This window comes from Callithrix jacchus, chromosome 20 (assembly GCF_049354715.1).
Source record: "Callithrix jacchus isolate 240 chromosome 20, calJac240_pri, whole genome shotgun sequence".
Lineage (NCBI taxonomy): Eukaryota > Metazoa > Chordata > Mammalia > Primates > Cebidae > Callithrix > Callithrix jacchus.
In genome coordinates, this window is record NC_133521.1 from 21,331,060 (window position 1) to 21,357,666 (window position 26,607).

The following is a 26,607-nucleotide window of genomic DNA, read 5'->3' on the forward strand; positions in this document are numbered from 1 at the left end:
AGCCAGAAGAGAGTGGGGACCAATATTCAACATCATTAAAGAAAATAACTTTCAACCCAGACTTTCATATCCAATCAAACTAAGCTTCATAAATGAAAGATAAATAAAATCCTTTATGGACAAGCAATTGCTGAGAGGGTTCATTGCCATCAGACCTGCCTCAAAAGAGGTCCTGAAGGAAGCACTAAACATGGAAAGGAACAATCAGTACCAGCCACTGCAAACATAAACCAAATGGTAAAGACCAACGATGCAATGAAGAAACAGCATCAACCAACGGGCAAAACAACCAACCACTAACAAAATGGCAGGATCAAATTCACACATAACAATATTAACATTAAATGTAAATGGCCTAAATGCCCCAATCAAAAGACACAGACTGAAAAACTGGATACAAAGTCAAGACCCATCCATGTGCTGTATTCAGGAGACCCATCTCATGTGCAAAGACACACATAGACTCAAAATAAAGGGATGAAAGAAGATTTACCAAGCAAATGGAAAGCAAAAAAGAGCAGAGGTTACAATCCTAGTCTGTGATAAAACGGATTTTAAATCAACAAAGATGAAAAGAGACAAAGAAGGGCATTACATAATGGTAAAAGGATCGATAAAACAAGAAGAGCTACCTATCCTAAATATATATGCACCCAACACAAGAACACCCAGACACATAAAGCAAGTTCTTAATGACCTACAAAGAGACTTAGACTCCTGCACAATAATAGTGGGAGACTTTAACATTCCACTGACAATATTGGACAGATCAACGAGATAGAAAATCAACAAGAATATCCAGGACTTGAATGCAGATCTGGACCAAGCAGACCTAATAGACATCTACAGAACTCTCCACCCCAAATCCACAGAATATACATTCTTCTCAGCACCACATCACACTTACTTTTAAATTGACCACATAATTGGAAATAAATCACTCCTCATCAAATGCAAAAGAACAGAAATCATAACAAACAGTCTCTCAGACCACAGTGCAATAAAATTAGAACTCAGGATGAAGAAACTAACTCAAAACCACATAACTTGATGGAAAGGAAACAACTGGCTCCTGAACGTCAACTAGATAAACAATGGATTAAAGGCAAAAATAAAGATGTTCTTCAAAATCAACAAGAACAAAGACACAATGTACCAGAATCTCTGGGACACATGCAAAGCAGTGTCCAGAGGGAAATTATAGCAACGAATGCCCACATGAGAAGCTGGGAAGTGAAGAAAGATCTAAAATTGACACCCTAACATCAAAATTGAAAGAGATAGAGGAACAAGATTAAAAAACTCAAAAACTAGCAGAAGACAAGAAATAACTAAGATCACAACAGAGTGAGAGGAGATAGAGACATAAAAAACCCTTAAAAAAAAAAAAAAAGACCAGGCATGGTGGCTCATGCCTATAATCCCAGCGCTTTGGGAGGCTGAGGTGGGTGGATCATGAGGTCAAGAGATTGAGACCATCCTGGTCAACATGGTGAAACCCCGTCTCTACTAAATATACAAAAATTAGCTGGGCATGGTGGCGCGTGCCTGTAGTCCCAGCTACTTGGGAGGCTGAGTCAAGAGAATTGCTTGAACCCAGGAGATGGATTGCGGTGAGCTGAGATTGTGCCATTGCACTCCAGCCTGGGTAACAAGAGTGAAACTCTGTCTCAAAAAAAAAAAAAAAAAAAAAAAAAAAAAACCATAAATCCAGGAGCTTGTTTTTGAAAGATCAACAAAATAGACCACTAGCCAGGCTAATAAAAAAGAGAGAAGAAACAAATAGATGTAATAAAAAATGATAAAGGTGATATCACCACTGATTCCACAGAAATACAAACTACCATCAGAAATTACTACAAACAACTCTATGCACATAATACAGTAAATATGTAAGAAATGGATAAATTCCTGGACATTTGCACCCTCCAAAGACTACACCAGAAAGAAGTAGAAACCCTGAATAGACCAATAACAAGGACTGAAGTTGAGGCAGCAATTAATAGCCTACCAACCATAAAAAGTCCAGGTCCAGAAGGGTTCACAGCCGAATTCTACCCATGTACAAAGAGGAGCTGGTACCATTCCTACTGAAACTATTCCAAACAATACAGAAAAAAAAAGGAATCCTCCCTAAATCATTTTATGGAACCAACATCATCCTGAAACCAGAATCTGGCAGAGACTCAACTAAAAAAGAAAACTAACTTCAGGCTAATATCCATGATGAATATCAATGCAAAAATCTTCAATAAAATACAGGCAAATCGAATGCAACCGCACATCAAAAAGCTTATTCATCAGGATAAGTAGGCTTTATCCTGGGGATGCAAGGCTTGTTCAACATACACAAGTCTACAAACTTAATCCATTGTATAAACAGAACCAAAGAGAAAAACCACATAATTATCTCAATAGATGCAGAGAAGGCCTTTGACAAAATTCAACAACTCTTTATGCCAAAAACCCTCAGTAAACTAGGTATGAATGGAACATATAACAAAATTATAAAAGCTATTTACAACAAACCCACATCCAATATCATACTGAAAGGCAAAAACTGGAAGTATTCCATTTGAAATCTGGCACTACACAAGGATGCCCTCTCTCACCCTTCCTATTTAATATAGTATTGAAATTTCTAGCCAGAACAATCAGGCAAGAAAAATAAATAAAGCGTATTCAATTAGGAAAGGAGGAAGTCAAATTATCTCTATTTGCAGAGATAATTGTATATTTAGAAGACCCCATCATCTTAGCCCAACATCTCCTTAAACTGATAAGCAACTTTAGCAAATCTCAGGATACAAAATCAATGTGCAGAAATCAAAAGCATTCTTATAAACCAATAACAGACAAACAGAGAGCCAAATCATGAGCAAACTCCCATTCACAATTGCTGAAAAGAGAATAAAATACCTAGAGCAACAAGAGCAAAACTCCATGTCAAAAATGAACAAACAACAAAAAACACAAAAAAAGAAATAGCTAGAACAGAATAATTCAAATGTTCCCAGCAAAAATAAAAAATAAATATTTAAGGTGATGAGCATGCCAATCACCCAGATTTGACTGCATGAACATATCAAATTATCACAGGCATTTCAAAAATATGTATATTTAATATATATTAACAAAAGTAAACATTTTTTAAGAAAAATTCTATAAGCATGAACCAATTATTTGGTAGAATGCAACTTCTGTATTCAAAATGGTTAGCATGTATATGGGGTTAAAATAAGTGTTTTCTTTTTTTTTAGAAAAGGGGGTTCTAATACAATCACAATAGCCCAAATGGTGCACTGATCATTTTCTGAGAATCATAATGTTAGCATACATTTTCTACAAAACTATATGACCTTTTATTGTAAATTTTAAATTACATTTAGTAAAGAAGAAAACTGTGACTGAAAAGGTAATGTAAGTAACTTTGTCAAGTCTCCAAAGCTAAAAATTATCAGAGATAAGAGTCCAAGCCTACTTACTAAAAAGTTCCTGATAGCCTGGGTGCAGTGGGTTACGCCTGTAATCCCAATCCTTTGGGAGACTGAAGCAGGTGAATCACCTAACCTCAGGAGTTCAAGATCACCCTAGCCAATATGATAAAACCCCGTCTCTAATAAAAAATACAAAAATTAGGTGTTGCGGCATGTGCCTGTAGTCCCAGCTACTCAGGAGGTTGAGATAGGAGAATTGCTTGAACCTGGGAAGTGGAGGTTGCAGTGAGCTGAGATCAGTTTACTCCTTACAATCAATTATTCAGTTTTCATCACCAAAGTGAAACCAGGTAGCTATTTTGCAATCTCAATATTTTTCTGTAGAATATGTTCTACTTAAATAATTTGTATAACAATAGCACTGGAATTCTTGTTTTCTTCATTGCCGATAAAAGTAATGTAGTTATTTTTTTTTTCTTCTAAAAATAGCCTCTAGGAACAAGCAACAAAAGACAAACAAATGTAACAAATATAAATAAAAAATTTATTTTGGAAAATAACTTCCAGAGTTATAAAGTGCTTCTCGAAACCTTACTTTAATGTCAGTTCTGGTTCAGATGTGGCAGAATAATTGTGTCCTCAATATTCTATTTTCATAAATGGCTTCTGTTAAGAATAGCTGGTATATAAGCTAAAAAGAGGCACACGAATCTTTTAAGAAAATGCCAAAATATCTCATAACACACAGGAGATGCTAAACAGACCGTATATAGCATTATTGTCTGCTAAATAATGGCCAGAGAAAAAGTCACTCTGGAAGATAAGATAATATTGTAGAGGAATGTATTAGGAAAATACGTAAGCTTACATTGAATTGGTCTCTTGGACTTGAGGCCAGCTTTAAGAGCAAGAAAATAGGTGAAGCTTATTCATACCAATGGTTACTTACAGGATTTGAAGTATTTTATCATCTTCATTCATTCCATAAAATTCATTGATCACCTACTATTTATCCAACACTGTTCAGGTCAGTGAGGATTTAACAGCATACAAAACCACAGCAACAAAAACGCAAATGTGCTGTAGCTTGCATTAGTAGGGTATGCTACTGCACATCAGGATAGAGATGAAATGCTGCTCTCAGGGGGACAATAACATCAATGTTAGCTGGTTTAGCAAGGCTTAGGTGGGAGTAGTAATAAACACTACTCAGTATGAAAGTGGGGCATGCATTCATGTACATGTGCTCCTGTTGTGTTTAAAATTCACATAATGCAATTGTTTCAATAAAGAGGGGTATAATCATTAGAGATATATTTACCATAACTTCATATGTTTATTGACTATTACTTATTTAATTCATTTAGTAATTTCTTTAGATTGTAAGACTTTTGTTTATTTTTGAAACTTCCTACCTAAGTTACAGAGTTTATGAATCAGTAGTTAAGCATTTATCTTTGTATCAGGAATGACATTTTTTATTTATTTTGACCAATTCCTGTGTCACAGGATTATTGAAGAGCTTAAGGTTTAATTTTATGTGTCAACTTGATTGTGTTAAGGGATAATCATATAGCTGGTAAGGCATTGTTTCTGTGTATCTCTGTGACAGTGTTTCTGGAAGATATTTGTATTTAACTCAGTAGACTGGGTAAGGAAGATCCACCATTACCCAATGTGAGGAGGCATCATCTAATCTGTTGAGGGACCAAATACAACAAAAGGGCAGAGGAAAGGTGAAGCTGTTCTTTACTGGAGCTCCTGCCTTGGGGCATTAGAACTCCAGTTTATTTGGCCTTTGGACTCTGAAACTTATACATGTGGTCCTCCAGCTTCTCAGGCTTTCAGCTTTAGACTGAGTACACCTTTGCCTGCCCTGGTTTCCAGACCTATTGACTCAAACTGAATTACACCACAGGCTTACCTAGTTCTTCAGCTTGGAGAGGGCATATTGTGGGACTCCTCAGCCTCCATAATCACTCTCATAATATGGATGCATGTATGTATCTATCTATCTATCTATCTATCTATCTATCTATCTATCTATCTATCTGTCTTCTATTACTTTTCTTTCTCTATCTATCCTATTCTGTTTATCTGAAGAACCCCAATGCAGTCCAACACATCTACCACTTATTAAACCCCGGATGAAGAAAAAAATTAAACATGTATAATTAACATCTTAGAAGGCAGGAGAGGACTATTTTATCAACTAAATTTAAAGAAAATAGTATAAATATTATTCCTCCTTCCATGGCTCTTCCTCTTTTGAAAACCAGCCTATTACAATTGTCAAGCAATATTTTTAGTTTGTGCCAAGCAGTGTGGTTGGTGCTTAGTGTATATCAGGGTGTGGGGAGCAAAGAAAAATAAAATAGGTTTTCCCTTTTTGCTTTTATGATACAATTTGTCTCTACTGTATAAGAATCTGAGCAACTTCTAATAATCAGAAACAGCATACCAACTCTTGATCTCCTGTTTGTAATTATCACACTTGATTGGGAATTCTCAGGAAGGGTCTTCAGAAGGAGCTATCAATTACTACTTTTGTATTCTATTCTTGGAGAGCAATTCTGAGTGGGCTTTTCAAATCTCCTTGATCTAATTTATTTGTGGGTGTAAAGCACGTAATGTTAAACTCCATATATATTGTTATCCATTTATATTTCTTTTCTTAGAAATCTAGTAAACCATATTTATATGAAGGATTAAATCAACACTATAAAATGGTGCTATTTAAATTGCAAGTGCACTTAATGCTTTCCAAATGAATTTAGCAACAATCAATATTACAGTCCAATTTCAACTCTTTTATTGTTCATATACAAAAATAACTACAAAAACAGCAATTTGACAATATATGGATTATTTCTTCTAGGCTTCTCCATGCCTTGGAAAAAAAAACAGAGAAAAATAAAGTGCCTATGTTTGTACAATTTTAAATCTAGATGGAATCTAAATTAATATCTAGGACAACATAATCTTTCCCCATAATACTTCCATTTATTTATTTTTTAGAGTTTATAAAATGAACTTTTAGATAGATTGTTACATAAGTTTATTAAATGAGACTATGAAAGTCTATCCAAATCTACCAAATCCAAGCGGTCTGGAATCACATACATATGTAGCAGCCTGAAAATGTTGGGTATTTGAATTTGTAGCCAATCAAAACCTATAGAGACAAATCCCCAATGGACAAAACAATATAAAATCTTTATTAATAATTCTTTCTTGTCAAATACACCAAATAAGACCAATGCTGTGGTTAATTAATGATTAATGTATAATTATGATTAATTTATGAAGATTAATTATAATTATTCAGTGAGTACTTAAAGTAATCCTTAAGAAATCCTCTATTTGATTTAAATATAGGTAAATAGTGAAAATGAGTACATAGTGAATGTGTATATACATTCTATATTGAATTAGTGAGCCCTCCATTAATTTAGTTACTTAATAAATCTACAGATTACATGTACTCAATTTAGTAGACTGAAAGTGAAATCTTAATTTATGATCTGTGTTTTGAAAACAAAGGCAATGTGATCAACATGTGTTTTTTTGTCCTGTGTTTCACTGCTCTTATCTAACGAGTAATTCCAGAAATGGGGAGCCCATGTTGCTCATATGAGCTCCTATGTCAGCCCCAACAAGTATGGCTCAGAAACCTGATCATAAAGCATATTAGTGACACCAAATGATGTTCCAAGATGTTTTTAATTACAGTATCATTATATATATATATGTAAATACACACATATATATGTATATATACATATATATATGGTATTTTATAAGACATTCATTTTCTAGGTTCTTCAGACAGTTTTTAAAATTTTTATTCCCTCCTCAACTAAATTTTTAAATTATCATTAGTTTGGACCTTTCATATTCCCCTTCATCCTTCATCACTTACACTGCTGTTACAAATTAGGATGAGAATCTAGTGACAGAAATAAAAACCAGGTATAAATCCCCATTTGTCATAGCAACAATAACTTTTTTATCCTAGAAAATTTTGACCAATATAAGCACCATGGAGGTAGGAACCAGGAGAAGGCCCCAGAAGCTAAATAACTTTTTATATCTTTACTTCCACAGAGATTCATGTACTCTATGACTGTAGCGTAGAACTCTAGGATGTCGGGTAAGTGTTGTCTGATGAAATAGACTTGAAGCAATCTGTGGTGGTTGCATGTAGTGTTGGCTTGAGAAAGGCTCTAAAGACTCAAGAGTTTTCGGGAGTGCAACATCATGCATAATTAATATTTGCCACATTTTGCCAGGCTTTTAGTGATCCTCACTGTTAGTGTCTAGACTACATATTTATGCTTTTGAGTTATGCTACTAAGTTACTATTCCTCTAAAATTTGCTGTGTTGCCTCTCACTTCATACTTTTCTGGATATAATTTCCCATTATTCTAGAAAGTCTTCAATGATACATTGGTTCACATTTCTTGTCATATCATTTCTTGTCATTTCTATTCCAGTCCAGTTAATTGCAGTGCCCAGACCCACACCATGAGTGCTGAGTGTTCACCTGACCCACATGAGGACAGTCAAGGCTTCTCATTCAAAGTCTGTACTTGATGGCTGGGTGCAGTGGCTCATGTCTGCAATCCTAGTACTTCGGGAGGGCAAAGCAGGCAGATCATCTGAGGTCAGGAGTTCGAGACCAGCCTGGGCAATATGGTGAAACCCTGTCTCTACTAAAAATACAAAATTAGCTGGGTGTGGTGGCGGGCACCTATAATCCTAGCTATTTGGCAGGCTGAGGAGGGAGAATCAGTTGAACCTGGGAGGCAGAGGTTGCACTGAGCTGAGATTATGCAATTACACTCCAGCCTACACATGGATAGCAGAGACTCAATTAATCAATGGTTGGGGCTAGAGCAAGAAGCTGGATAAAAGACAAATCTTGAAACTGTTGGTTAGACGACAGTTAGTTTAACATTTCTGAATTAGCTAAATGGAGGAACCAGCTAATGGCAGTCAATGAGCTACAGAAACTTTATCGTTTTTAGCAAGGAAACTTTCCCAACCAGTGAGCTTCCATCATCATATAAACACATCAATATTCTCTCCCCTTTCTGTTTATAATATATAGAAAATCATGGGTACAGGGCTACTCTCCATTGGAACGTTGGCTATAATGTATAAACATCTATGACTAGATGATGATGTCCTTTAACTAGAGTTTGGAGAGATGGTATGCATGCTACTAGGCTACTATTCCTCTATTTGTGTGTCTTTCCTCCCCGACAAAACGTATGGTGCTAGTGATGTGTACTGATGAATCCTTTGCTAAACATAGGTCTTAAGGAAACATAGCTGTGGCAGGACTTTATGAAATGCAAAATGAAAAAAAAAAAAGAGAGGCAAGGGAAATGTAATTTGGAGAAAGAGGAGGAAGGCAAAGATGGCAATGTAGCTGTAGCAGATTCTCAGATGGAAGCAAATTTAAGGAATGTCATTGTCTCTTAGAGACCATAGTACTAATCTTTTTTTCTCCATTCCAATTTCCAGGAGGACTGCCATTCCTGTTCCTGAGTTCCATGCAGTTCCTTCATTTGAAATGCCCTTTCTTTCATTCTCAGATTATTAGAATATTCATCCTTCATGGCTAAACTGCAATGTCAATGCTGCTGGGATGCCTGCCCTAATTTCTCAAGCCCAAATTAATCATTCTTTCATCTGCACTCTTTCAGAACTATACTTATGAATTTATTAAAGATTAATTTTACCCTACCATAATTTATTGGTAATAAATGAATTCTTCCTCCACTATAAGTTTCCATTAAGATAGTGATTGGGTCTAGTGTATATATGCACAAGCTACATGTTCTATACACAATTAAGATAAAATAAGCATTAAAATCTCACTATTAGGCCCTGTGACATATTTCTAAAATATGTCTTGAAAATATTATGTACTACTATATGAGAAAGATATCATCCCATTTTAAAGATAAAAAATTGGAACTTACATAAGTATAAAAATATATTTATATGTGTAAAACTAGTTAATAATACAGCTAGGATTCAAATCAAGATCTTTCCGATACTAACACCTACACCACTCAATAGCTGCTAAAATGAATTTTCATTCATGGTTTTATTGCCTAACCAAGATCAAATGCTGACCTTGGATCACAAGGTGTTGCTTAGATTAACATGAGATGAACTAAGCCATAATTTTATTGATGGTCATTAACAAGGCTTAGATAGTTTCTATACTCTTTCTTTAACAGCCTGGGGAAATCTTTGTTGTAAACACTTCAAAGAGAGTCCGGTTATCTCATCTTATAAAAAATTCTCTGCATATTTATATCAAAGAAAGGAAGACCAAGTTTAAAAAAAAGACATCGTGACAGAGACATTGTGTTATTCCTCTGGAGTTGTGCATGTCGAGCACTCATTGAAGACAGTGCAGGTGATGAGTTTATTCTTAGGCTGTCATGTGCTCAGTATTCACTGAGTATTCACATGGATTCCATTAATTCAAAAAGTGTGATAATTCAGACTCTGGCTGTTTGAAACAGTCTAAAAATATCACAAAACATATAGGCTTAATAATACACAAAGATTTTAAACAAGACTGCAAAATTGCAGAGAAAAATAGTTTCATGTAATTAAATTATGTTTCAACTAAATTTGACCATGCACACATTCTACACAGGCATCATGCATTACTGTCTCCAATATTTTTCTCAAATATTGAGAAAATCCCATTGTCAATGAAAGTTCACCCTTCCAAACACTACTCATATTCAAACTTCTCCAAGCAGAATATTCCTGATTCAGGCTCTAGTCCCAATCATTTGTCCTGTAAGAACCTTTTCTCTCTATGATTGCCATAAGGGATCATGCCATCTTTCAGATTCCCAGATCATTATATTTTTCTCTCTCCTATGACCCAGAAGGGAACTAACAAAATCTACACAAATACCTTGAGCTTGAAACTGACTTTAATGCTTCTTTCTATAAATATCTGATGCTCATGTAAAGACTCAGAGAAATAACATATCATCCAAAACACAAATGTTTTAAATACAGGAATCAAAATTTGAATCCAAATCTAACTGCAAATGCTATTCATTTAAATTTTGTCATCCTATTGCCTGTAGTCTGAAACTATATGCAATTGATTTCTATATCTAAGTAGGGCAGTTTTTACAAGTCCCCTCACACAGCACATACTAGATGAAAGCAAACCAAATGCTGAAACACATTATGGCTACACATAAATATACATAGTTAGTCTTATCTCTTAGTAAAACAGTCTTGAAGTCTTCGTCTAAATATCAAAGTTGATTTTCACTACACAGTATTAGCAATTCACTGGAGTTACTGTGTTTTTGAAGAGAATAAAGCAATATACCTTCCCAAAACAGGATCTATACTTAAATATTTTAAGATATTTAATAATTCAGATGTTTTATTACTTTGACACAGTCAGCTATTAAGACACTATTATTTCAAATTAATGAAGTTGGTTTGACAAGTATCCTTGGCTGGTGAGCAAAAAGAATGATTCTTGACCATGCTGAGAGCCTACTCAATCCAACAGTGTTAACCCAGGTAGCAGAAACACCCGGCATCCCAGACCTTAGCACTGTCTTAAAATCATACATTTATTTGTGGGAGCTGCAAAGACTTTCAAAAGAATGCACAGCTGACACTGAGATACCACAGAGGTCTTAAAATTTTATGATCTCTTTGTAATATTCAAATTTACAAAGTCTTCAGGGGCTTGAGGAAGTCACTGACCATATTGAGCCCAACTGGGAGGTACAGTCACAGTGCCAGAAAAATAAGAGCACCTCTCCAGCTGCCCAAGCAATCCTGTAACCAGCTTGACAAATCTAAGGCAGTGGATGTAAGCACTTGTAGTTTACTCAAAACCTTTGTAAATGATGTTTTCTAGTATCTAAAAGGACTATGTAAGGTCGACCATACGCACTGACACATCCCTCCACACAACCATGCACAAACAGTCGCCAGCACTCACTCTTTCTCCTTCTATTTTTTCTCTCTGTCTTCCCTTCTCTCTTTCAATGTCACATGAAAGTCAAATTGGGTGGCAAATAAAGCCTGGATCATGCAGAATTCCTGCAAACAAGGTAGGGTAATGTTATCAAGGGAAGCCTTAACTAAAGTCCATTGAAAAATGAACTGAATCAAAAGCTGGCAAAACTAAGTTTATCTTCTAGATTTTCAAGAGCACTGAGGTAGAGCAATATATCCAAGACACAGAGTACAGTGCCTGGCACAGAGCAGGGAGCTCAATAACTATTCAATAAAGAAGCCAATAGATGATGATATAGCATTGATAGGTTTGAATATGGAGAGATTTTTGTTTATATTATGTTCTATTGGTGATTACCTAACATTTTAGTTTAAATTATACAGGTAGTTCATATTTTAACCAGTGATATTTGTATGCCAATATTTCCCCTCCCTTTGAAAGTTGAGTGTATTGTTCACATTACAACATTATAAAATGTGACATGAATAAAAGTTTTTTTTTAATTTTTATTTTGAGACAAAGTCTCACTCTGTTGCCCATTTTGGAGTGCAGTGGCATCATCTTGGCTCACTGCAACCTCCACCTCTAGGGTTCAGGTAATTCTCGTGACTCAGCCTCCCCAAAAGCTGGGATTACAGGGATGCATCACCATCATCACCACACCCAGCTGAATTTTTTGTTTTTAGTAGAGACGGGGTTTCACCATGTTGGCAAGGCTGGTCTCTTGATCTCATGTGATCTGTCTGCCTTGGCCTCCCAAAGAGCTAGGATTACAAGCATGAGCCACTGCACCTGGCTATAAGCTAATTTTTTTAATTGATCAACAAGATACAGCCGTAACAGTGTTCTAATTTGTTAGGCCTAAATTCCTAAACAAAGTTATTGAATCAATAATAATAAGACCCAATATTTTCCTTGATTTTTGACAGATATTCGCTTCCATTTAGGCCCAAAAGAGAAGTGCCAATTAGCAATCATCATTTCTCTGATGAAGCATGATGCATTCAACATTTTATGTCCATGCGATATATAACTTAAAGCAGTGGGTAAAATTGACAAGATAGTACTCTCCATTTCAACCTAGGCCAACTATAGGCTGTTTATGCCTGATATGATTCCACAAATCCCTCAACCTGGCTATGGATCTCAACCTCATTATCCACAAGACTGCCAGATCTCCAACCATCACATTTGTTTCAAGAAGCAGAATAGAAAAAAATGATTAATAGCAAATAGAGGTAAACACCTTCTCTAATCAAGAACCAGAAATTCCATGACATTCCCTTTTTCATCTTCTTAACAACTTAATTACTGAGACAAAACTAGTGAGAAGGTGTAGTCTTTGCTCATAATTGACATGTGACCTGCCAAATATGTTATTATTATTATCATTATTGTAGAAGGCTAAAACAAATATTGACATAGACAAATAAATGTCTTAGCCACAATTAGCATGGTGTGTAATAAAACTCTGCATCTTGGGCATTGCAGTCCACCAGGGCAATGCCAAGACAAACTCTATACCTCTGGATTTCTCTTGCATGAGAAAACTGGAGATCTGCAAAGTGAAGCTGGGGTCAGTTTTCAATTTCATGTAACATATGTCTGTCAGCCATGTTCATCCTATGGGAAAGCAATATTCTTTTCTGAGGTCAAAGATAAGAATGGTCAACTGGTAAATTAGCACAATTTGCATCTTTTCTTCTTTCCTCATAAAGCAAGAATGCGTTTTTCTATTTTTACGTCTAGAGTTAAAGCACATTTAATTCAGTTAAAATCCATGGGTTAGTCAACAAGATTTAAAATCGAATACTAACTGATAATTCACTAACCTAATCATTCTACATCCACAGGGGCACAAAAAATTATTAGAAACCTCACACACTAAACACATACATACACTGAACACCCTGCATGCCATGATTCTTATGTGTCAAGGACAGGACTAAATGTTAGTGAAGGCAAATATAGCTTCTTATATTTGAAATAATCTATATCACTTTAAAATATTTTATATGCTGGGCACGGTAGCTCAAGCCTGTAATCCCAGCACTTTGGGAGGCGAGGCAGGTGGATCACAAGGTCAAGAGATTGAGACTATCCTGGTCAACATGGTGAAACCCCGTCTCAACTAAAAATACAAAAAATTAGCTGGGCATGGTGGTGCGTGCCTGTAATCCCAGCTACTCAGGAGGCTGAGGCAGGAGAATTGCCTGAACCCAGGAGGCGGAGGTTGTGGTGAGCCGAGATTGCGCCATCACACTCCAACCTGGGTAACAAGAGTGAAACTCTGTCTCAAAAAAAAAAAAAAAGATAATATATAACCTCTATCATAGCTAAGAAAACAACAACATGTAGCTTCTACACAGGAGGCAATTTATGATAGTGGGATACAAGTGTAAAGTATTACTCTAAATTGCAGGGTTCTAGACCTGCCTCTGCCTCAAACTTTTTCAGTTTTTGAGAAAGTTAAATAAGCTCTCTGAGGCTTCTTTCCTCCTCTGTAAAATCAAGGGGGATTTAGTTTCCTTAGGGACCTTACAGCTATGACAGTCTACGGATACACGGATTTTGTTGTCACTTTCAATCAAGTTTAATTTTCTTCAAGAATCAATCTTTTCACCTTTGGAAATTTGTTTCATCTCATAGGTCTTAAATTTATGTCTGTATCTCATGGCCTCAGTATTCCCAAATCCTTATTTTAGTTTTATACTTACAGTCAGCAAAGGTTCTATTTTTAGCAGTTTCCCAGAGGAACTGAAAGAGAGCCTCATCTTTGGCTCATTACCTCTGAGAGCCGACTCACTGATGCCTGCTGTTTCTACACCCTGTGCCCAGCTCCTGCCTGTAATTGTCACCAGGTCAACACAGGTTTGTCACCTCTGTCAAATGGGGAAATCAAAATGAGTTTTCTCATGTTGAAGGCTGACTTGGGTTTGGGTCCCTAGAGCTTGAGGCTATTCCATGCTGACTAGATAAAATGTCCCACTAAACAGCTATGGAAGAAACACACAAACAGGAGTTTGGTAGTTTCATTTTCATTTCTTTGTTTTCCAAATTAAAATTCCTAGTAAAAGGAAATCATGGCTGTGTCCAGATTCAGGACTCAATATCTGTGCTAATATAAAAAAAAAAAGCCAAGTTTAAAAACTATTTTATTTTTCTTTTCCATTGCTATGAAATTACAGGCCTGCTGTGCTATCAGAAGCTCATCTAGACAACAGAGGTAAAAATAGAAATAGATTATGAAGAAGAGATTGAATAATGGGTTTAAGGGTCCCTTCAGCAGTTGTGATATAGTCGTTTTTGCTTCCTGTTTCATAGACACTGGGCTATAGCTTCATGAGAAGCTTGACACACTCTCAAATCTTGCACATATACCAGCCACACCACAGGCCCTTGGCTAAGATCTCGGCAATCACAGGGAACACCCTCTGTCTCCATCTTTAATCTCCTATCTTTGACTTCTGGAATTAAATTGAGGACTATTTTTCAGCATATTTTATCTTGATTTGATTGTTCTCCAAAGTTGTGACTTTCTGCTGGTGGATAAATTCAAGAGATGATTGAATATTCCCAACCGTCTCAGTAAAGGAACAGACATCACGCTTTGCAGTTCAAAAGTTTTCAAATTGATTTTCAGATTGATTTTTTAGAAGCAATGCAAATCCATGAGAATCTTTTTAAATAAAATTTCTGCTGTCTTTTCTAACAAAATAGGAAGAATATATTTATCACATCCTGTGTGATAAGAATCAAGCCGGATAAATGGTAAATATTTTTTCTTTCAATTCTTACATTTAAAAATGTGTAAAACTGCTTTAAAATTGATGAAATTACAATGCTTGGAGATTGTAAATTTAAGGTTACTCAGTCCATAAAGGAAGATAGCTACAATTCAATTCCGTTGTGGCTTAAAATCCGGGATCTCTCCATCAAGAGTTATGCTAATTCTAGCTAGCTCAGGGTTTCTGCCAGTTAGCTGCTTAAGCCCTTCTTTTGTGACCTCACTAATCATCTTCCCCACCGCTTGCTTTTCATGCCTCTCTGCTGTTGCTGACAATTCTCTGGGATCTTCTTCCCTTTTCCTGACCTCATCTCAGTCAGGGTCCTACATTTGATCGACTGTGGCATGTGGTGCTGGTATACTTGGCTTTCCCTAAAAACTTAGAATCACTTTGCATCTTTGGTATTTTGTGCTATTTCAGAGAAAACATTGTGCTAATCCAGAACTTCTGAAGGCCAACAAGGACTGAGATTTCATTGGCCAGGTCCTTGCTGAATCAAGGACCTGGGCAGCTGAAAAGCAGGACAGTTTACACCCCAACCATATACATTCTTTCTGTATTTATTTTTATTAACCTCTATTTTATAAATTTATCTCTATTTATTTTAAGGTTGTCAACATGTCAACTTTCTGAATGCTTTTTTAGTCACTTCCTTTGGAAAGCCAAGAAATTTTGCAGGCTGATAGAGCTGAATATCATCAACTGGAAATATCATTTTGGGGAAGAGAATTTATACATTTCACTCCTTTTTTATCTGTGTTGAACTGCAAAAGGTGGAAAATTGAATCGTATGCTACTATCCGGTCAACAAATGTGCCCGTGCTAGCAATGCTTTATGATGGCTTTTCAGAGCTGTAGCCAAGTCCAATCCATGATTAAATACAAATTTTAACCTTCTTGCTTCACACAGAAAATGAGATTTGTGCCGTGGGCTTTTTTCCTAAAATGTTGAAACCAGCAGAAAGTCTCATGTTGCCACCCAGTTTTCCTTTCTACCATTTCTATTTGCATTTCATTAGCATAATGTTGAAAAATGGAAGCAACCAAAATTTTTTTCATAACTGAGCAGTGAGAGAAATGGACTATCCTGCACTCTTTCAACTGCCTATTACTTTAGGATAGGGCAGTGTAGTACATTAAATGATTACAAATTGATATTTTTCTTGTGCTCATACTCTTTCCATATTCTCTGTTTCTAACCGTATATATCATATGAGGAACAAAGCATTCTGAAATCTATATGATCATTATTTGTAAACACATATATTACTGAAAAATATGTATGACATCTAATAAGTTTCTTGTTTTTGAAAGTCCGCTCCTAAATAAGTCTTACCTATCTTTGTATGTTGACACAGTTCCTTGCTACAATTCACACTGCATAAAGATTAATGCCCTATTCCAGCCTTAACCTAATTTATTTATATTGTTAGGATATCTTGATATGAGAATAGGCATTTGAGAAAAGTCATGCTTAAATAACTAATGTAAGCTATAACATGCCCACTCTCTGAGCCTAGAAACAGTGTCTCTTTGATCTTAAGAGTCTTTCTAAAGAATAGCTACATCTGCATTGACTCAAAATGTTCAGCTAATATATATGAATAACTTCAGGAATTTGCAAAAGTGAGTAAATTTTCTTTCAGAATTATAACTATATGCTTAATGAATACCTGTGGGTTGCAATTGTGTGGCAGAGTCCAAATTTTATGATATCAAGCTGGCCAATGTATACATTTGACCAAAAATGCATCTTCAAATTGAATGCATCGAAGACAGAGGGCATGTGCCCTGTTTGGAGTGCTGGTGGAGATGTGAGTTAATTTATGTAAAATGACCCAATGAATTTGCTCAATCTTAAAAAAAAGAAATAAAGCTGACCATGCATTTATAATTTACTTCAGCTGCTAACCTGTGATTAGTGGCTCATTAGAGACTCCTATCATAAACCATTTACTTAATAAAATAGCCTCAATAGCAAGGACTCCAATTTTTCCTAAAATATTCTTTAAAAATTTTTATTTTATATTTAATTGACAACTATTGTACATATTTACAGGGTATAATCTAGAATTTAAATACATGTTTACATTGTGAGATAATAAATCACACTAATTAGCACATCTAGGTTTTTCTCTTGCGTGGAATAGGTTTGTCTAATCCTACACAATGGCAAGCCACTGCTTAGTGCAGAAAATTCTGTCTAGTGGTGAGACTACAACATATTTTGTTTGTTTGTGTTTTATATATGGGGATGCATTAGGATACAGAGATGTGCTGAGTAGCCTCTCCTCCAAGTGAACGTGTAAATAAAGCTTGATGTAGTAGTTCAGTAGTACATTCTGGCAGCTGACAGCGTCCCCATAGGACTCTCCCAGACACAGGTATGGAAATTTCTGGTGCAAAAAGGTTGGTTCTGGGACCCAGAAGTAGGGCAAGGTATCTGACATGAGGCCACCAGGGAAAGGTTTGGTGACAGGTAAAATATTTTTCAAGAATAGTGTCAAAGCTGGAAAACTGGAACAAAGACTATCTTAGAACCAGGTAGAACTGGTCACTCAATTATTTTTTCCCCAGACCAGTATTTCCATTCTCCATATTTCTCATTCATCCATTTGAGAATCACGGAGTGTGGACAAAAGCAACTTACCTTGAGTGATGTTCCATCCAGACAGCAGTGAGGCCTGTTTAAATAAGGCCACATCTAAATGCTCATTTCCACCAGTGTTCATGTTATCTGCAGAGCCCTAAGCGATCACCGACACTTTTCTCTGACACTTGACTAGTTTTCTGTGGTTAGTGGAGTCTTTCTAAACAGAAGCATTTTCTACTCACAATCTCTTTCTTGTTTGGCATCAATTTCTAAAACACTGGATAGTAGTATTTAAGAATTAGTCCCTCATGCTTCCAAGTACCATAATCCTACCTCCATGCTCAACTGCCTAACAAAAGCCACACAGAAGACTAAGGTTGATGATTCCAGGTGTCTTAAGTTGGCACCAAGCAGAACCAGAGGCTGGATGAAGAATTCAGGTGCAACTGAAATGTATTAAGAAAATGACCCTAGGAAGAACTATTAATAGCAAGGGAGTAAGGAGAGACAGTCTAGGAGGGAGAGAAGCTGAACAAAGGAGTGATTTCAGGTAAAGTCCTAAACGCAGCATTATCCCCAATAGAGCTTTGAATAAGAAATTACACCTGCATTTACTGCATTCTGAGAGAAGGAAGCTGGGCTGTTTTACTTCTCCACCAGTCATGGGTTATGGGCTACCCTGGAATTGAATAAAGGGGGACGGTTAAGTTCTCAAGTGTTTCTGGGTCTTCCCATGGATATGGAGTCTCCAGTACTCAAAGAGCCAGTCTTAGAAGTTTGTAGGTGTGAGAGGTTAACGGCAAAGCACAGAAAAGCTCAATGATGGGTCCAAAGATGTGCTAAAATAAATTTCATGAGATCTTAGCAGGGTGACAACCATTTTATCCATAAAAATAAGGATTTTAATTATGTAAAATATTGATGGGCACATAGAAATAGATATTTGTGCAGAGAAGGCTGTGGAGTAAGAGTAGAAAATCGCAGCTGCATTAAATAAGGTAATTTATATTCAAGTAAATGGTGAATTTAGCACCTTTACAGAAATTAACGGAGACATAATAAACTTATGCACCTCAATGTAGATAGGCAGAACTGTCACTTGCATTATTGGAACTGAATTGATTAATTCAATTGAGTTTTTAGGATAAAGCCAACCCATGAAATGCTTTGAATTCTTCACGTACCTGCTACATGGGTCATAGAGTCTCACACTTTAGAAAACAAAGAATCTTTGGGGTCTGTCTGGCCCAGGTGATCTTATGGGTTGTGTAGGCAAACCAGTTCAGAAATGGAAATAACTTTTTGCAGGCACACAGCAAATGTGATGTCATCACAAGTTATTATAAACTATTACCTGGTTTCAGTCCTTAGCATCTTTCATCAGAATTCCTAAAACACCAAACCAATACCAGGCTCATTACCATCCAAGCCATTCTCCACTTTTAGCAGGAACTAAAGCTGTTCCTTTAAATACTTTGGTTGCTTCATTTGTATTTACTGTGGCTCTTCTTTCTCATGTAGTTTTTCACCTCTCTAGCCTCCCCTCCTACTCCTAATTCCCCACACTGAATATACCAACCTACTTGTTTATATGAAAATGTTAATGTTCGCTAATGCTTCCATGTCTTCATACTGGCTGTTCTCTTTTAGAACAGTTTCTACACTCTCCCAAGCTTTAACTGGCTAAGGTAAGTCTAATACACGTAGAAAAGTTTTTGTCCTTTTTTTCTCCCACGAATCCTGTTTGTGTTTCTAGAGAGGGTATATCACTGGTTATTGTCATATACTGTTAACATCCCTGCCTTTCCCAGTAGAGTGCATATATTTCCAGAACAATCTTGTGTCTATTCATCCTGGCACATATGAAATATTCAACTGTATAATTATTGAAGATGATAATACATGTACTGTTGATATACTGTTGATCTCTGGAGCATCCAGAAGAGTCATTTCAAAGTGACTATGAAATGTAAAGGTAGGAGTAATAAATCGGAGTAATAATTGTCTATATCCCATAATTCACATTGTTAAGAGCTTCTCATTGTATTTTGCCATCTAGTAATTGAGGATACCCATTCAGAATCCCATTGGGATTGTGTTGCTTGTATACACAAATACCCCATTGATAGGCTGAAGGTTACTTAAAGGCCCAGAAAACTGAGGTTCTGTATGTTTGAATCTCTACTGTTAAGGATACTTTTGGTTGCAAGAAGCAACCAGCCATTTCATAAAAGGTAAGTTCTTGGCTCATCTAATTGGGAAGTCTAGAGCTGGTACAAAGAAAGGCACTGTCACATTATATATATCAAGCACCTCATATGGTATCTTTGATATTTGCTCTTCCTTCTCAACTCTGATGCCCTTAGTTTTCTTCATTATGTGAAGGCCCAGTGATAGATATTGGACTTAAGATTAGTGTTATTTTCAAAAGGACTATCATTGGAGATGAAGGATCTAAAGGCAAAAGGTGTCCCGGTTCCATAAAGGGACTCCCTAAGCTCCAAAATTCTTCTGTAAATTGCAAATGCGCATGCACACACACACACGAGAGAGAGAGAGAGAGAGAGAGAGAGAGAGAGAGAGAGAGAGAGAGAGAGAGAGAGAGAAGAGAGTTGAACTACATTTCTGCACATAGCCATAGGATTTTTCAGAGAGAAAATACCCTATCATGAGTGAGATTATTTCGTCTTACTGACATACATGGAACATTGGACAATTTCAGGATGCCTATGGGGCCTACAATTCTCCTATTTGGCATGGCTTTTACAAAATACAATGTTAGGATTTTCAAAGACACTTGTATGTATTTATGTATTTTTTTAAATTTTATGTAGGCTTTGATGATGCCAGTGGAAGCTGCCCATGGAGATATATTCGAAGGTTTCACATAGAGATGTTTTTAAATATCAGAGAGTGGTATCTTAATTTGAAAGTAAGTGAGCTAAGAAGCTCTGAAATCCTGAGCTGATAGTTAAAATGGAGACTAGTGTCACCTTTATCTCTTACTAGTTATATGGCCATGAGAAGTTATTTTAACCCTCCTGGATATAGTTTCTCTATCAGCAAAATAAGGATAATATCCACTTCATGGATTTGTTATCAGCAATGTTCAGCAGCAGCAAGAGAGAAAAGTGTTATTATATTGTCTGTATATGTATAGAACATTAATATTTTTTTAATTCTTGATTCTGGGTAAAATTTTTCATCTTTTTTTTAAACTTGTTGTTTATGTCTTAAATAGCTTGATGTTCTCAGTACAGATTTACAAACATTCTTTATCTTATTTGTTTATTTTTGGAAATAAGTGAAATGAATTTAGGTAGAGACGGAAAAAGAGAAGAAAAATCATCATGCAAAGAGCTGACTTCTATGCATCTAGGACACACGAAGTTGCAAATATTATTAAAAACTTATATTATTTCCACTAAAAGCCCTTGGAGATGTAACGAGGTGCTAATTGTCTTCACAGATTAACCTAATCATAAAATATCTATGCAGGGAGGGTTCTTAAAAGCAGCTGCTAGAGGATGTAAAAAATGCAGAATGTACCTCTTCCTGTGTCCCTTTTTGTCTTCTCACAGAAGACATAACTAATCCATTTTCAGGTACTTTGCTTCATAGTTATTTTCTATTACTATGCTTCCTTTACAGTGCCGTGCAAATAACATCAATCTAACATCTCAAAGTAATCCAAACTGCATATAGTACTGATGAAAATTATAATACATAAAGAGGGACTCAATTGCCTTCAGGCAAACAGCAAAAGACAACAATAACAAAAGCAGGGTGAGAGTTAGAATATAGACTTTCTAATACTCATTTATAAGAAAAGGATTTAAAACAAAGTTACAAAACCAAAGTAAATGTTGGGAACAAATGTACATGTGGTGACCTTCAGACTGTAGTTTCTTTGGGCATTAGAGAAAAATCCTACCCATCTGCCATATTAACATAACATGGAGAACACTGCCTGTGCTGGTTACAGAAAGAAGTACCAAAAAAGATGCAATGTATACAATGTACATTCAGTCAATAAGCCATGTAGTAAAGAAAAATATTCAGCTAGAATTTGGCTTGAAGGAAAGCAGGCTCATTTCTTCTTTTTTAGTTTAAGATTAATAAACGGGTTTTTTTTTCAGTTCACAGGTTTTCTGATAAACCAGAGATGTGATTTGATTATATACATGGGTTTCCTACTGGGAGAAAAGTAACCTTGATAATACACCCAACTCAATATTGTACAATAATCTTGTTTGCTAATTTTTTAAAGACTGTTAGAAGAAGACACTGTTAGAAGTGAACCTCATATATTATTCATAAGCCAAAAAGAGTCTGTTTTTAAGTTTATAAGTTTAACAAATCACTGAGTCTTGGATTGGAGAAATAACTCACCCAGGGTCACATAACTGGTGGCAGAGCCAAGGGTATAGCATTGATCTACATGATGCTGCAACCCATTCCCTCCCTAGCAAGGAGGAAACACTATATGTCCATTTGGAGAGGGAGGGCTGTGTTGATATGGTTTGGTTGTGTCCCCACCCAAAATCTCATCTTGAATTATAATCCCCATAATCTCCACTTGTCGAGGGTGGGATCAAGTGGAGGCAATTAAATCATGAGGACAGTTTCTCTCATGCTGTTCTCATGATAGTGAGTTCTCCTGAGATCTGATGGTTTTATAAACTTCTGGCTTTTTCCCTGTTGGAATTCATTTTCTCTCCTGCCACCCAGTAAGGAGGTGATTTCCACCATGAATGTAAGTTTCCTGAGGTTTCCTCCAGGAGAGTCAATTAAACCTCTGTCATTTATAAATTACCTAGTCTTGGGTATTTCTTCATAGCAGTGTGAGAACAGACTAATGCATGTATATTACACTAGATTAGTTTATAATGTGCTCAGTTATAATGGTTTTCATATATCATTGTATATGTAATTTCATTGCAACACATTTAAATTCAAAATTCTTTGAAAAGAATACATACAGGCACATAATTTAGTTGCTTAAGATCAAATAAGAAATAAGTGGTTGAAATTCTTAAAACTTTCGAAGTTTCTTATGTGTGAAATATAAATATCTAAATAAATATAATGAAAAATCCTTATATGCACTAAATATATACTAAATAATTTATCTAGCATATATACTATTTTATATTTATTGCTATGTGTACATGATTAGACATTTGTAATTTATATAGTGCCTCCTCAAAAACATCCATAGAGCTGTTTTGTATTTACAGATAATGCAATAGAAAGTTCATGGTTATATACAGCTTGTTGCTCCACCTGCCTAATACAGTTAAGACAGTCTTAGTTTTGCTTCTATAAATTTTAGAGATAATGCCTACATTAAGGAAGAGTGACATATAGTTGGAATGAGATGTGGTATATCAAAGGACCTGCTCGTAGTTGTTCCCTAAGTATATTAGATATAAGTTAGAGTATATATTAGGTATATTGGGTATGACCAGGAATTCTGAATGTAGATGAGAGAACTGAATTTCACAGAAGTTAAGAAATGGTGCAGAAGAGAGAAAAAGACGGATTGCAGCAAGACAGAATGTGTGGTGGAATCAGACAAAGAACATTATGTTCCAAGTACTTAGCAAGGATTCAACAAAAAGGCAGCCACTGTTATAGAGGAACTTTTCAATGGCCACACATGGGAGCTAGCAAATTGTTACTATGTTTTCTTTCCACCTGTCTCCCATCCAGCAATGTCTCCCACCATGCTGACCTGAAATATTGTTTCCCTGTGACTCAAACTTCAAATTTTTTGAATTGCCCTTTTCCGTCACTCCCAGCAGGGTCACTGAATATGACGTATCTTCTCTGTAATATGGTTGTACTCAACCATCATTACATTAGTTTATACTCATTCTTCTCACCAGATATGTTACTTGCTCTAGGAAAGCTTCATGGAAACCTTTTGAGGACAAATAATTCATTACGCACTCTTACAACATCATTTATTTCCTTTAAACATTTGTAAAACTTGGAAGTCTATATCTATCAAGATGAGTATATAGTAAACTATATCCATCTATTAGTCTGCTAGTTCCAAGAAGACCAGGTACTCAATGAGATGTGCTCACTTTTGTGTCTCCAGCATGTAGCAGTGTCTAGCACATAATATTCATTCAATAAATCATTGCAAAAAGAAATAAAGAAAATTCTCAGATTTGTATCCAGTCCTTACAACTTTCCCTCAAGTGGTATTAATTCTATATTTTATGAGAAATACTTTATTATTGATATCTGCCCCATTACAGTTTTGTGGAAGGAGAAGCTTTCTACCTTCTCTGACTTATGATACAAAGCTAGACACTAGCTGGGTAGTCAGAGACAGTACGGCATGGACACTGCTTTACACATAAGCCAGATAATTTATAAAATTCACTTACTGACTAGCCAAGGATGTTTGTGAATGCAAATGTTGCTCTGATGCCTGACTTATAATATTTGTGGTAAGCTCATGTTTATTCACTGGGAAACCTCTCTTAATTCTATCACATTGCAGAGATGGCATGGGTTATAGAAATGAATGGAATTGAGACATATGAAAAGAGCCTCAACCTAATTTTCTGGACAAATAAGTAGATCTGGGATGCAGAAACTAAATTTTGTAATGTCAAGAAAGTTTTTAGAAAATTTGTCTAAAAAGAGAAATCTTAATATTAAAGTCTTTCTCACACATTCTTTATTTTGTGGCCAGGAGAAAGAGGAAGAAAGGTTGCTAAATCCAAAAAGAGTAAGATTCTACAGTTCAGATAATTACTCCAACTCTATTTCAGCCTACTGATAATATATACTTAAATCTATCGTAGAACTGAAGTTAACAAGACCCACTGCTCTTAGTAAATAAAATGCATCCAGATAGTTATATTACTGCTCAATCCACAGTTTTATCTGCAGTATATGCTAATAGTTCTCTCAATATTGCTATATCATTTTCTAAATTGAAAAGTACAAATTAAGTTTTCTCATTACTCCGTAAACCACTGGCCAAATTATGTTGTTTTGAAATATCCAACTCTGTCAGTTTTCATCAATTGATCAGATGTAATAGTTTCTTTGATTAAATAAATTAAATGGGATTTGTGGCTGTCAGGTTTTCATCTTTTTCCCAATCATTATTTAAATTATATTTCTGTGTATACAGCTATATGTTAATGCTAGACAATGCATGCCGAGGTTGTGATAAATTATTAAAATTTGCTAAGGATGTATATGATTCAAGGTTATATTTTATGAAATAAAATACATACTTCATAGTAATATTCCCATATATTGCTAACAGCAAATAAACTTGAGAATGATCTGGTCATGCATCTATAGACATACTGTGCTTGCCCATGACTCAGTGATGACAGACTTTCTTATTCCCACAAGCACAACCATTTGTCATAATGAAAAAGCTTCTTTGTCACTAGTATCATACAGTGCAGCTCTGTTAAAGAGTCTTCTTTCCATTCTAGATTTAAATGTCACCTCCTCTTGAGGTCTGTTATTCAGATCCCCTGAAGAACTTGTTTTCATCTCTGAGCTCTTTCACTAGTTTCTCTGTCTTTTCTACATATGATCATTTTGTACGTTTGAAGACAATTATTTGGTTCACTGTGTTATTCCTACCTGAACATGCAGAAATCCAGGATTGTCTCTAGAATCCTCAGCACTGATTCAAAAACATTGGACTATTTTATGTAGTGTTGTAATAAACATAGAGGTTTGGGTATCTCTTCAATATATTGATTTTCTTTCATTTGGAAAAGAAATATTAGTAACCAAGATACAGAATCAATCTAACTATCCAACAACAAATGAACAAATAAAAACAATGTGATATATACACATACATAATGAAACACTATTCAATCTTTAAAAAATGAAATCCTGTTGATGCAGGATATGTAAGTCCCCCAAATTGGGGGTTAATCTGTGAGGGTTCTAAGCTTCTCCTGGGAAATAATTCAAGGGCACGCTGGTGTTGTTTTAAAAAGCAATCTCGTATTGAACTGTATCTCTTCAATGTGGAGAAGGGCTAAGAGTCAGTGTGCATGGAGTCAGCAAGGTATGGGTTCTTGGCAACTGTATTTATACTTACATAAACCCAGGTTCGATTACATGCAAATTAAGGGGTTGATTATTCAGATTTTTCTTGAAAAGAGACCATAACTTCCAGGTCATTGACATGGAAAGAGGTGATAACTTCCAGTTAACTGCCATGGCATTTGTAAACTGTCTTAGAACTGATGGGAATGTCTTATGCTAATGAGAAATGAGGGCAGCTAGGGATCACTTTCATTTCCATTCGCTGCTTCCAGCTGGTTTTCTTACTTTTTTCTGTCTGACCAAGATCTTTTGGTCAGCAGGGTTGTGACCAGAAAATAAGTTCTGTTGCCCCCTCAGAGATTAAATACTCCTCTTTAATATTAATGGGGCTACAGCAGGGCAGAAGTCCATCTTCTGTAACTGCTTCTCACTGATTTTATGGGTATAGTCCCTGACTAGCATTGGAAGAGTAAACTTTCTCTGGATACCTGATCAAAGGGACCCAATGGCATGATGTTTTTATTTTCTGGGTCAGAACCTTGTGGCAGCATCATCTTTATGTGAAATCTAGAAGATATAAATTTGCTAGGAGGCTGAAGAAGAAAATTACAATTTGAAACCAGAGAAAAATTAATGCTTCTATGCCCATATTATTTATTTATATGTTTGAAAAAAAATTAGCCTTAAGTTTTCTAGGGTTA

General features: G+C 35.8%; 1 long non-coding RNA gene across 2 annotated transcripts in view; it reads right to left on the reverse strand.

The window, feature by feature from the left end:
- The window catches only part of LOC144580583 (uncharacterized), a 514,841-nt gene that overhangs the window by 95,826 nt on the left and 392,408 nt on the right, over nt 1-26,607 (reverse strand). Inside the window, exon 1 of one of the 2 annotated variants that reach the window (XR_013530467.1) lies at nt 25,959-26,450. The exons of the other annotated variant lie outside the window; for it this stretch is intronic. This is a non-coding gene — a long non-coding RNA (uncharacterized LOC144580583). Of the gene's footprint in view, nt 1-25,958; nt 26,451-26,607 lie in introns of those variants that run through there. 2 annotated transcript variants of the gene reach the window in all.